Source organism: Mustelus asterias, chromosome 22 (assembly GCF_964213995.1).
Source record: "Mustelus asterias chromosome 22, sMusAst1.hap1.1, whole genome shotgun sequence".
NCBI lineage: Eukaryota > Metazoa > Chordata > Chondrichthyes > Carcharhiniformes > Triakidae > Mustelus > Mustelus asterias.
In genome coordinates this window covers 70,755,331-70,768,345 of record NC_135822.1, presented here as the reverse complement: position 1 = coordinate 70,768,345, position 13,015 = coordinate 70,755,331, and positions in this window count along the sequence as shown.

Genomic DNA, 13,015 nt, shown 5'->3' with positions numbered 1-13,015 from the left:
ATCTCCCACCACGAACCCTATAGTTATGCCCCCTTGTAATAGCTCCATCCACCCGAGGAAATAGCCTCTTTCTCAGAATCTCCTCAAAGCTCAAAAATGGTTACATTGCAGCAGCATTTAAAATATATATATCGAAACGTACACACACAAGTCAAATCCTCTTCTTAAAGGATTGAGGCAGTCGGCAAACCAAACATCAGCTTTGACAGTGGGTCATCTGGACTCGAAACGTCAGCTCTTTTCTCTCCTTACAGATGCTGCCAGACCCGCTGAGATTTTCCAGCGTTTTCTCTTTTGGTTTCAGATTCCAGCATCCGCAGTAAAAAAACTCCAGCAACATGGATTAGATTCAGCTGAAATCCTGAGGCGGCACAATGGTTAGCACTGCTGCCTCACAGCGCCAGGGACCTGGGTTCGATTCACAGCTTGGGTCACTGTCTGAGGCTGGCCAGTTATCTCCCACCTACAGGACCCACAGCAGAATTCCAGCTTGACCAAGCAACCTGGAACAAGTCTCAGCTCCTTAAAGCCTGTTTATCTGGAAGATGCTGGCCATCACTGGCCATGATGTGGAGATGCTGGCCATCACTGGCCAAGCAGACCAAGTGTATGGACACCAATCTCATCCCGCTGCATTCCCATCCACTTTCAGGGAATTCTGTGCTGTAGTCTTCAACCAGGAAGTCACTGGAATTGGAACTTCTCCTTGCAAGAACACTCCTTTGGACTTTGACTGTCCAGACCTGGAACTCACCTTAATGTGTGCACATGTGCACACGTGTGCGTGTGCGTTGTGCTGCGTGTGCATTGTGCTGCATGTGCATTGTGCTGCTTGTAGTGTAGCGTGTAGTGCTGCATGTAGTGCTGTATGTGTAATTCATGTGTAGTGCATGTAGTGCATGTGTAGTGCATGCATGTGTAGTGTGTGTGTAATGTGTGTGTTGTATGTGCTGTGCATGTGTTGTGTGTGTGCATATTGTGCATGTGTTGTACATGTGCAGTGTGTGCGTTGTGCGTGCATTGAGCATGCATTGAGCGTGCATTGTGCGTGCATTGAGCGTGCATTGTGCGTGCATTGTGCATGCATTGTGCGTGCATTGAGCGTGCATTGTGCGTGCATTGAGCGTGCATTGTGCGTGCATTGTGCGTGCATTGTGCGTGCATTGTGCGTGCATTGAGCGTGCATTGTGCGTGCATTGTGCGTGCATTGTGCGTGCATTGAGCGTGCATTGAGCGTGCATTGTGCGTGCATTGTGCGTGCATTGTGCGTGCGTTGTGCATGCATTGTGCATGCGTTGTGCGTGCGTTGTGCGTGCGTTGTGTGTGCATTGTGCATGCATTGTGCGTGCGTTGTGCGTGCATTGAGCGTGCGTTGAGCGTGCGTTCTGCGTGTATTGTGCGTGCATTGTGCGTGCATTGTGTGTGCATTGTGCGTGTATTGTGCGTGCGTTGTGCGTGCATTGTACATGCGTTGTACGTGCATTGTGCGTGCGTTGTGCGTGCGTTGTGCGTGCATTGTGCGTGCGTTGTACATGCGTTGTGCGTGCATTGTGCGTGCATTGTGCGTGCATTGTGCGTGCGTTGTGCGTGCATTGTGCGTGCATTGTGCGTGCGTTGTGCGTGCGTTGTGCAAGAAGTTGTGATCATCCCACCAGGTTTGAATGTGTGAATAAATTAAACTTCTGATTTATGCCTAAGAGAATTCGCGACGAGTTACTTCAAAAAATTAACGACACAAGTAAAGGCTTTTGGGGAATAAACTCCACAGCTTGTTTTTACAACAGACACACCTCTGCTTCCAGACTCACAGCAAGAAAATAAAGGAGTTCAGTTCTGCCTCCCTCTCTCTCCAATCCATAACCCTATCTACCCTGTCAAATCCTCTGACAATTTCACAAAGTTGCAATGACATGGACAAGTCAGGAAAACTGAGTCCAGCGACTGCAGGTTAGGTGGATTGGCCATGCTAAATCATCCTGAGTGTGTCAAGATGTATGGGTCAGGGGGATTAGCGGGGTAACAATGAAAGAAAATTACAGCACAGGAACAGGCCCTTCGGCCCTCCAAGCCTGCACCGACCATGCTGCCCGACTGAACTAAAACCCTACCCTTCCAGGGACCATATCCCTCTATTCCCATCCTATTCATGTACTTGTCAAGACACCCCTTAAAAGTCACTATCATATCCGCTCCCACTACCTCCCCCTGCAGCAAGTTCCAGGCACTCACCACTCTCTGTGTAAAAACTAGCCTCGTACATCTCCTTTAAATATTGCCCCTCACACCTTAAACCTGTGCCCCCTAGTAATTGACTCTTCCACCCTGGGAAAAAGCTTCTGACTATCCACTCTGTCCATGCCTCTCATAATCTTGTAGACTTCTATCAGGTCGTCCCTCAACCTCAGTCGTTCCAGTGAGAACAAACCAACCTCTCCTCATAGCTAATGCCCTCCATTCCAGGCAACATCCTGGTAAATCTTTTCTGAACCCTCTCCAAAGCCTCCACATCCTTCTGGTAGTGTGGCGACCAGAATTGAACACTATATTCCAAGTGCGGCCTAACTAAGGTTCTATAAAGCTGCAACATGACTTGTCAATTTTTAAACTCAATGCCCCGGCCGATGAAGGCAAGCATGCCGTCTGCCTTCTTGACTACCTTCTCCACCTGCATTGCCACTTTCAGTGACCTGTGAACCTGTACACCCAGATCCCTCTGCCTGTCAATACTCTTCAGGGTTCTGCCATTTACTGTATATTTCCTATCTGTATTAGACCTTCCAAAATGCATTACCTCACATTTGTCTGGATTAAATCCATCTGCCATCTCTCCGCCAAGTCTCCAACCGATCTATATCTTGCTGTATCCCCTGATGGACCTCATCGCTATCTGCAAAAAATACGTGGGATTACAGGAATAGAGCCTGGGTAAGATGTTCTGTCGGCGGTTCGGTACAGAGTCAATGGGCCAAATGGCCTCCTTCTGCGCGGTAGGGATTCTATGATAGACTGGGTGAGATGAGTTCAATCTACAGCTGTCTGGGATGGAGAACTGCAAAGATGCTCAGAGTGAAGAATGAGGTCACCTCTCAGCTTTAGAAGCTTCAGAGAACATACGCCCATTCTCGTCAACTTCTCATCGAAGGACATCCGCCCAGAAACTCCAAGGCTCTGTAGGTTGTGCTCCAGCAACCTGGAGGTCCAATAAACTTCGTCACAATCCTGCCGCTGTTTCGTGATGTGACAGCAACTGTTTGGAGCAGAATCTCTGACTGGTGTCAAGCAAGGCACTTGTGATGCCTCCTGTACAATTTATTATTCACCTGGCAGGAACTATTCAGCTCATCAAAGATCAACTGCCCTCTGGTGTCAGAATGAAACCGCGCCGAGATTGAAAACTCTTTAATCTCAGCCGGATCCATGCCAAAACTAACTTTACCACCGAGACACACACGACAGACAGTTTAAAAACTCCTGCAAAGTCATGACTGATGGAGAGGGTGATGAGGGAAGATGTAAAGCAAAATGAGCAACAATGTCGAAGAAGATTTGATTTTTTATTGTCAAATGTATTAGTTGACAGTGAAAAGTATTGTTTCTTGCGCGCCATACAAAACATACTGTACATAGAACACAGTAAGTTGTCTCACAACACCAGGTCAAAGTCCAACAGGTTTATTTGGTAGCACGAGCTTTTGGAGCGCTGACCCTTTATCAGGTGAGTCAAGGCAGCACTCCGAAAGCTCGTGCTACCAAATAGTCCTGTTGGACTTCAACCTGGTGTTGTGAGACTACTTACTGTGCTCACCCCAGTCCAACACCGGCAACTCCACATCATGGCTACTACGTATATAGAGAAGGAAAGGAAAGAATGCGGAATGTAGTGTTACAGTTATAGCTAGGATGTAGAGAAAGACCAACTTAGTGCCATGTAGGTCCATTCAAAAGTCTATTTACCCTGCTAATCCTCCTGACACTTAGCATGGCCAATCCACTTCTTTGGACTGTGGGAGCTAACCAGTCACCCGGAAGAAACCCACTCAGATACAGAGAGAAGGTGCAAACTCCACACAGACAGTAACCCCAAGTCGCACATCGAATGTGGGTCTCTCGCACTTTGAGGCAGCAGTGCTAACCATTGTGCCACCGTGCCACCAGTGCTAACCACTGGAATCTAATCGAGGGATTTGGGGTGGTTTATATATAGAGTAACAGATACCCTGGAGTGAGTTACAGGCTGGAATCTAATCAACGGGTTCAGATGGTTTATATACAGAATAACAGATACCCAGGAGTGAGTTACAGGCTGGAATCTAATCGAGGGATTCAGATGGTTTGTGTAAAGAATAACAGATACCTGGGAGCGAGTTACAGACTGGAATCTAATCGAGGGATTCAGATGGTTTATATATAGAATAACAGATACCCGGGAGTGAGTTACAGACTGGAATCTAATTGAGGGATTTGGGGTGGTTTATATATAAAATAACAGATACCCAGGAGTGAGTTACAGACTGGAATCTAATCGAGGGGTTCGGGGTGGTTTATGTATAGAATAACAGATACACGGGAGTGAGTTACAGACTGGAATCTAATCGAGGGGTTCGGGGGGCGGTAGTTATTACATCGAATAACAGATACCTGGGAGTCAGTTACAGATTGGAATCTAATCGAGTGGTTCGGATGGTTTATATATAGAATAACAGATACCTGGGAGTGAGTTACAGACTGGAATCTAATCGAGTGGTTCGGATGGTTTATATATAGAATAACAGATACCCAGGAGTGAGTTACAGACTGGAATCTAATCGAGTGGTTCGGATGGTTTATATATAGACGAACAGATACATTGGAGTGAGTTCCAGATTGGAATCTTATTGTGCGGTCTGATAGTGGTGCTTTGCGAGAGCCAAGGTTGTAAAAGAAGGAATTATTTCCCGCCACTCATCTTAATGTCAGGTCTTATTGGAGCGGAACTAACTCTTGCTTCAAGATGAATTAGCTCACGTCCTCCTGGTGTGGGACAATCTTGTGCAGCAGGCCAACTTGTACCTCTGATCTCCCGTCCAAGCTCCAACGTGGGTTATCATTTTTTTTGGTTGCTGGAAACCATGTCATTAAGGAGCCAGCAGTCACAACATATAAAACCTAGTCTTGTCACTGCTCATTCCAGAGAGCTCCGACTCAGAGAAGAAATCAGTGTTCCGAGGGATCTTTAATTGGGAGCATATGTTGGCGGAGGTGACTCAGGATGTTTGCCAAACATTTCTGCAACATTCCTGAATAATGCTGACTATATAAGGCTGGCATGAGATGGTTTGGGAAGGAAATGAGACATTTGGAAAACTATTTATAGCTTGCCTTTAAATCACGCATTTTCCTTCAATGTTACAAGTTGTCGTGTAAGTGATAATTCGTTCAAGGAACCCATCCGTACCAGCAGACCAAGCTGTCACTCCACCATCTCCGTGACTCTCTGAAATGTTTGTTTCTTGAATTTGACCCAAGCAACGTTGCAGAGGAATGGAAAAATTCCACCAATTCCTGGGACAACTCCAGCCTTGTATCACAAACTCAAACAGCATCGCCGGCCAATCAGAATGCCGCTGCATCAAGACAGAGGCCGGGTATTCTTCACACAATCACATAACCTCAAGAGTCCATTTCCATGGTCATGCTCATGGCGACCCCAAACTCCAAACATGGTAAATCCTTTCCGAAGAAACAGTCACGTTGAATTTCGGCTTTATATTTGTCAGTACATATCGTCGTTCTGTATTTCCGAATCAGAGACTTCCTAAAGGACAGAAGATTTGGCCCATCGAGCCTGCACCAACAAGAATCCCACCCCGTAATCCCATGTATTTACCCTGCTAATCCTCCTGACATTAAGGGGCAATTTCGCATGTCCAATCCACTTCTTTGGACTGTGGGAGCAAACCAGTCACCCGGAGGAAACCCACTCAGATAGGGAGAGAAGGTGCAAACTCCACACAGACAGTAACCCCAAGTCGGGGATCGAATGTGGGTCCCTGGTGCTTTGAGGCAGTAGTGCTAACCATTGTGCCACCAAGCCACCAGTGCTAACCATTGTGCCACCAGTGCTAACCATTGTGTCAGGTGCCGCTACTCGTTCTTTGGCGTGCTTTGCAAAGACGTTGTGAACACGACACAGAGAGACGTCTTCTTGGACGTGCCTTTTGTGTAACTCCCTCCAGCCGCATGGAAGGAACATTTCCTGTTTTGCGGCAGCAGATCCAAAGATTCTCCACCGAACACGGGGGCAACACTGACAAGTTGAACTCAAAGCAGGGTATGGACACACTGAAGACAGCTTCAGTAAGGTGAGGGCAAATGTCCAACATGCAGCACAGTGGCATGGTTTACCCAAGACCGCAAGAAACTACAAAATGTCGTGACCGAAGCCCAGTCCATCACGCAAACCAGCCTCCCATCCATTGACTCTGTCTACACTTCCCGCTGCCTCAGCAAAGCAGCCAGCATAATTAAGGACCCCATGCACGCCAGACATTCTCTCTTCCACCTTTTTCTGTCGGGAAAAAGATAGAAAAGTCGGAGGTCACGTACCAACCGACTCAAGAACAGCTTCTTCCCTGCTGCTGTCAGACTTTTGAATGGACCTACCTTGCATTAAGTTGATCTTTCTCTACACCCGAGCTATGACTGTAACACTGAATTCTGCACTCTCTCCTTTCCTTCTCTATGAATGGTATGCTTTGTCTGTATAGCGTGCAAGAAACAATACTTTTCACTGTATATTAATACACGTGACAACATGTCAAATCAAATCAAATCAATACCAACACATGCCCATGTTTTGAAATTTGGGCTTCTTAACCATGGAGAAATTCTCTTCCAAATACAGTGTGGCACCCAGACAGAAAATACCCTTAACCATGGAGAAATTCTTCTCTTGGGTTGTTTGAAGGCATGAAGTGGGGGTGTGGGGTTGGCCTTGGTGAGATGTTCGTCTTCATCAATGACATGTTGAAGGCTCCGGAGAAGATGTCGTAGCTTCTCCGCTCCGGGGAAGTACTGGACGACGAAGGGTACTCTGTCTGCCCTGTCCCGTGTTTATCTTCTGAGGAGGTCGGTGCGGTTTTTCGCTGTGGCGCATCGAAACTGTTGATCGATGAGTTGAGCGCCATATCCTGTTCTTATGAGGGCATCTTTCAGCATCTGGAGGTGTCTGATGCGATCCTGCTCATCCGAGCAGATCCTGTGTATACGGAGGGCTTGTCCGTAGGGGATGGCTTCTTTAACGTGTTTAGGGTGGAAGCTGGAGAAGTGGAGCATCGTGAGGTTATCCGTAGGCTTGCGGTACAGTGAAGTGCTTCGGTGACTGTCCTTGATGGAGATGCGTGTGTCCAAGAATGCAACCGATTCCGGAGTGTAGTCCATGGTGAGTCTGATGGTGGGATGTCATCATGATGTCATCATCTAGTTGTTTCAGTGATTGTTCACCATGAGTCCAAAGGAAGAAAATGTCATCGATGTATCTAGTGTATAGCATTGGTTGAAGGTCCTGTGCGGTGAAGAGGTCTTGTTCGAACCAGTGCATGAAGATGTTGGCATATTGAGGTGCGAATTTGGTCCCCATGGCTGTTCCATGGCTGGAGACAATACACATCTCTCTAACCTGTGCTTAACCCTCTCTCCACTCACATTGTCTGTACCTTTGAGACTTGATTACCTGTAAAGACTCGCATTCCAACTATTATTTTGAAAGTAAAATACCCTTAACCATGGAGAAATTCTCTTTGTAAATACAGTGTGGAGTGCAGTGACCAAAGGATATTTCTGATCCTTAAGTTATCATGGACCTGTCACAGGTATAATACAACGAATTCCCCTCCATCTCATGCCAACCGACCTTGCCGTCTCTGGACACAACAAGACCAATCAAATGAAGAGTCCTGGCTTTGGACAAAAGCAATGGGATTTTAAGGATGGAATTATCTCGGCCACTCAGTGGCACAGAGCTTGAATATTGTCATAAAGACAGAATGTCGCTGAAGCTGTTCATTTGGAACACTCAAAGTTTCAAGATTGAGGAGAAAATGCCGCAACTTACAAAGGGCGAATTCAAAAATAAAAAAAAGAAAGCTTTCTGTTTACCGACGGGAGTGAGAGGGGGAATCAGTCCGGTTCAAATTCATCACAATGGATTGCAGGAGGAAGCCTGTGATTTTTAATCTTCTGCATCCCTCAAAACATCCTGAACCAATTCTGATCAATGTGTTGAAAACCCAGGGAAAGGTAACCGTTTGAGTTATCAGGAGATTATAGAAACAAAAGACCAGTAAATAAAGTTGAGGTATAGATCAGCCAACATGTAACTGAATGCAGGAACAGATTAGAGGGGCTGAATGTCCTCTTCCCCACCCTGTGTTGAGACCGAAATCGAGGTTCTTGAGCCAGTTGTTTCATGATCTCAGACCTTTGCATCTTTTTCCCGACGGAAGAAGGTGGAAGAGAGAATGTCCGGAGTGCATGGGGCCCTTGATTATGCTGTTTGCTTTGCCGAGGCAGCGAGAAGTGTAGACAGAGTCAATGGATGGGAGGCTGGTTTGTGTGATGGACAGGGCTTCGTTCATGACTCTTTGTAGTTTCTTGCTGTGTTGGGCAGAGCAGGAGCTGTGATATATCCGGAAAGGATGCTTTCTATGGCGCATGGTGAGAATTGCCGGGGCATTGAGTTTAAAAATTGGCAAATCATGTTGCAGCTTTATAGAACCTTAGTTAGGCCGCACTTGGAATATAGTGTTCAATTCTGGTCGCCACACTACCAGAAGGATGTGGAGGTTTTGGAGAGGGTACAGAAAAGATTTACCAGGATGTTGCCTGGTATGGAGGGCATTAGCTACGAGATGTTGGAGAAACTTGATTTGTTCTCACTGGAACGACGGAGGTTGAGGGGTGACCTGATAGAAGTCTACAAGATTATGAGAGGCATGGACAGAGTGGATAGTCAGAAGCTTTTTCCCAGGGTGGAAGAGTCAATTACTGGGGGGCACAGGTTTAAGGTGCGAGGGGCAAGGTTTAAAGGAGATGTACGAAGCAAGTTTTTTACACAGAGAGTGGTGGGTGCCTGGAACTCGTTGCCGGGGGAGGTAGTGGAAGCGGATACGATAGTGAGTTTTAAGGGGCATCTGGACAAATACATGAATAGGATGGGAATGGAGGGATACGGTCCCTGGAAGGGTAGGGGGTTTTAGTTCAGTCGGGCAGCATGGTCGGTGCAGGCTTGGAGGGCCGAAGGGCCTGTTCCTGTGCTGTAATTTTCTTTGTTCTTTGTGTTGGAGCAGGAAAGGTGGCTGCAGGAGCAGAGGGACCCGGGTATATGTGTATATAAGTCACTGGAGGTAGCAGGACAGGTTGAGTGAGTAATAACATTTGCAGTATCCGTGGCTTTATTAACAGGGTAAGAGTTTTAACAACACCAGGTTAAAGTCCAACAGGTTCATTTGGTAGCAAATTAACAGGGGCATAGAGTACAAGAGCAAGGTTATCGTGAATTTGTGTAAGATGTGAGTTAGAGGTCACCTGGAGTGTCTGGGCACTGCAGTGCAGGAAGGATGTGAAGGCATTGGAGAAAGTGGTTTCAGGGATGAGGAACTTGAGTTCTGAAGATAGATTGGAGGAAGTTGGGGCTGTTTTCCTTCGGGAAGGGAAGGATGAGAAGAGAAGAGGAGATTTGTTCAAGGTATTCTGAAGAATGAGAGATCTGGACAGAGTAGATTGGGAGAAACTGTTCCCATTCATGATTGGATTGAGAACGAGAGGGCGTGGATTTAATATAATTGGCAAAGGAAGCAAAAGTGATGGAAGGAGAAACATCTTTTACTCAGCGAGTGGTTAGGGTTTGGAATGCTCTGTCTCAGAGTGTGGTGGAGGCAGCTTCAATCCAAACTTTCAAAAGGGAATCAGGCTGTGATCTGATAGGGAAGAATGTGTAGGGTCAGGGGGAGAAGGGGGGGAGAATGGCACCAAGAGGAGCCAGTGCAGACACAATGGGGCTGAATGGCCTCCTTCTGCACTGTCTGAACTCTGTGATCTAGTGACCGGTCCAATTTTTCTTGTCTGGATGCAAGGGCTGGTAATGTGTGCCCGCCCTCACAGCAAGTCCGCCAAGAGTTCCTAAAGCAATATTGTGTGGCACTGTAACGATCGCAGCGTCAGTGACCCATCTGAGCCAACAGCAAAGAGCACACCATCTGACAGCAACAGCACTGAGCACAGTTTAGACAAACAGAGTAACTAGAATCAGGAGGAGGCCATTCAGCCCTTCGAGCCTACTCCACCATTCATTATGATCATGGCTGATCATCAAATTCAATATCCTGATCCCCCTTCCCTTCCCCCCCCAATATCCCTTCATCCCTTTAGCCCCAAGAGCTATATCTAATTTCTTCTTGAAGTCACACAACATTTTGACCTCAACTACTTTCTGTGGGAGTGAATTCCACACATTCACCTCCCTCTGGGTGAAGAAATTTCTCCTCACCTCAGTCTAAAAAGGTTTACCCCTTATCCTCAAACTATGACCCCTAGTTCTGGACTCCCCCACCATTGGGAACATTCTTTCTGAATCTACCCTGTCTAACCCTGTTAGAATTTTATAAGTTTCTATGAGATCCCCTCTCACTCTTCTAAATTCCAGTGAATATAATCCAAACTGATTTAGTTTCTCCTCATATGACAGACCTGCCATCCCAGGAATCAGCCTGGTAAACCTTCGCTGCGCTCCCTCTATAGCAAGGACATCCAAGGATGTCCTAAGATTGATTGGCCATGCTAAATTGACCTTAGTGTTAGGGGATTATAGAATCATCGAATCCCGACAGTGCAGAAGGAGGCCATTCGGCCAATCAAGTCTGCACTGACCACAATCCCACCCAGGCCCTATCCCAATAACCCCATGCACTTACCCTAGCTAGTCGCCCTGACACTAAGGGGCAATTTAGCATGGCCAATGCACATAACCCGCACTTCTTTGGACTGTGGGAGCAAAGCGGAGCACCCGGAGGAAACCCACGCAGACACGGGGAGAATGTGCAAACTCCACACAGACAGTGACCCAAGCTGGGAAGCGAACCCGGGTCCCTGGCGCTGTGAGGCAGCAGTGCTAACCACTATGCCGCCCAGGGAAGGAGATGTCTAAAGGCATTAACAGGGTAAATATGAGGGGCTGAGGGAATAGGGTGGGATTGCGGTCGGTGCAGACACAATGGGCCGAATGGACTGCACTGTCGGGATTCTATGATTCTTCCTCCGATAAGTTTGCTCAGATGATCAGATTGTTGCTGCTATCACACTGTTGCCCCTCAGCTTGGTTTATCCAGGTGGGTTGATGTTTTCCATTTATCGACACAATAAAGCAAGGGGGAGAAATGAACATGGTGAGATATTCACTTTACCATGTAAGCAGATGCACCCTCATTAAGCTTAACATTGCTCCATGTACTCAGGGCCTGGGAGCGCGGAACAGGATCTTTACTGTGTGTGTGTGGGTGTTTTGAGGAACAAAACAGCAATCTCGGAGGGAGAATTGAATGTGCGTGGGTTTTGCGCTGATAACCAGACTGGATGCGAGAGAGGAAGAATTATAATGGGAGCTTGAACATCCGTGGCTCCAATATGAAACAGCGATGCCAGAACAAGACACTCGTCAAGCTTCATGTGCAGCCTTTCAGACTGTCTGTTTCGCAGACACCACAGCCTCTTCTCCATGCCTGGCACAACAACAAAAAAAGATCTTGTAAAGACAGTGAGACGGAAGAAAGGCTTGCATTCCCATCACCTTCCCCACATCTCCTGCCCAGCCAAGGAAGTGAATATCGGAAACACGGCAGCCAATTTGCACACAACATGATCCCACGAAAAGCAACCATGACTAGACCTTTCCGCGGTGATTGGCTGGGTTGGATTTGTCCTATTTCTTGTGTCCAGGACACACCTGGGCAATTTTCCACTCTGTTGCGTTCGATTCCCGGCTTGGGGGGTGACTGTCTGTGTGGAGTCTGCACATTCTCCCCTGTGTCTGCGTGGGTTTCCTCCGGGTGCTCCGGTATCCTCTCACAGTACAAAGATGTGCGTGCGGCACGGTGGCACAGTGGTTAGCACTGCTGCCTCACAGCGCCAGGGACCCGGGTTCGATTCCCACTGTCTGTGCGGAGTTTGCACGTTCTCCCCGTGTCTGCGTGTGTTTCCTCCGGGTGCTCCGGTTTCCTCCCACAGTCTGAAAGACGTGCTGGTTAGGGTGCATTGACCTGAACAGGTGCCAGAATGTGGTGACTAGGGGAATTTCACAGTGACTTCATTGCAGTGTTAATGTAAGCCTTACTTGTGATTAATAAATAAACTTTTTTAAAAATGTGTTTTAGCGGATTGGCCATGCTAAATTGCCCCTTTGTGTCAGGGGGACTAGCTGGGGTAAAGCATGGGGTTACAGGGATAGGGCCTGGGTGGGATTGTGGTCGGTACAGACTCAATGGGCTGAATGGCCTCCTTCTGCACTGCAAGATTCTATGATTCTATGCCAGTGTTGTAAGAGTGCTGGAACAGCTTGGCTGGGGTCTCAGCAAGTTCTGGAGCACAAGTCTTCAGTACTATTGCTGGAATATTGTCCGTAGCAGTTGCAGTATCCAGTGCCTTCAGCTGTTCACCACGCGGAGTGAATTGAATTGGCTGAAGACTGGCCTCTGTGATACTGGGGACCTCTAGAGGAGGTTCTGATGGATTATCGACTCAGCACTTCTGGCTGAAGATGACAACAAATGCTTGTCTTTTGCACTAATGTGTCAGACTCCTCCATTATTGAGGATGGGGATTTTTGTGGAGCTTCCTCCTTCAGTGAGTGTGTGTGTACGGGAGTGTCTGTGTGTGAGTTTAAGTGTGAGAGTGTGTGTGTGGGAGTGTGTGTGTGTACGGGAGTGTCTGTGTGTGAGTTTAAGTGTGTGAGTGTGTGTGGGAGTGTGTGTGTGTGTGGGAGTGA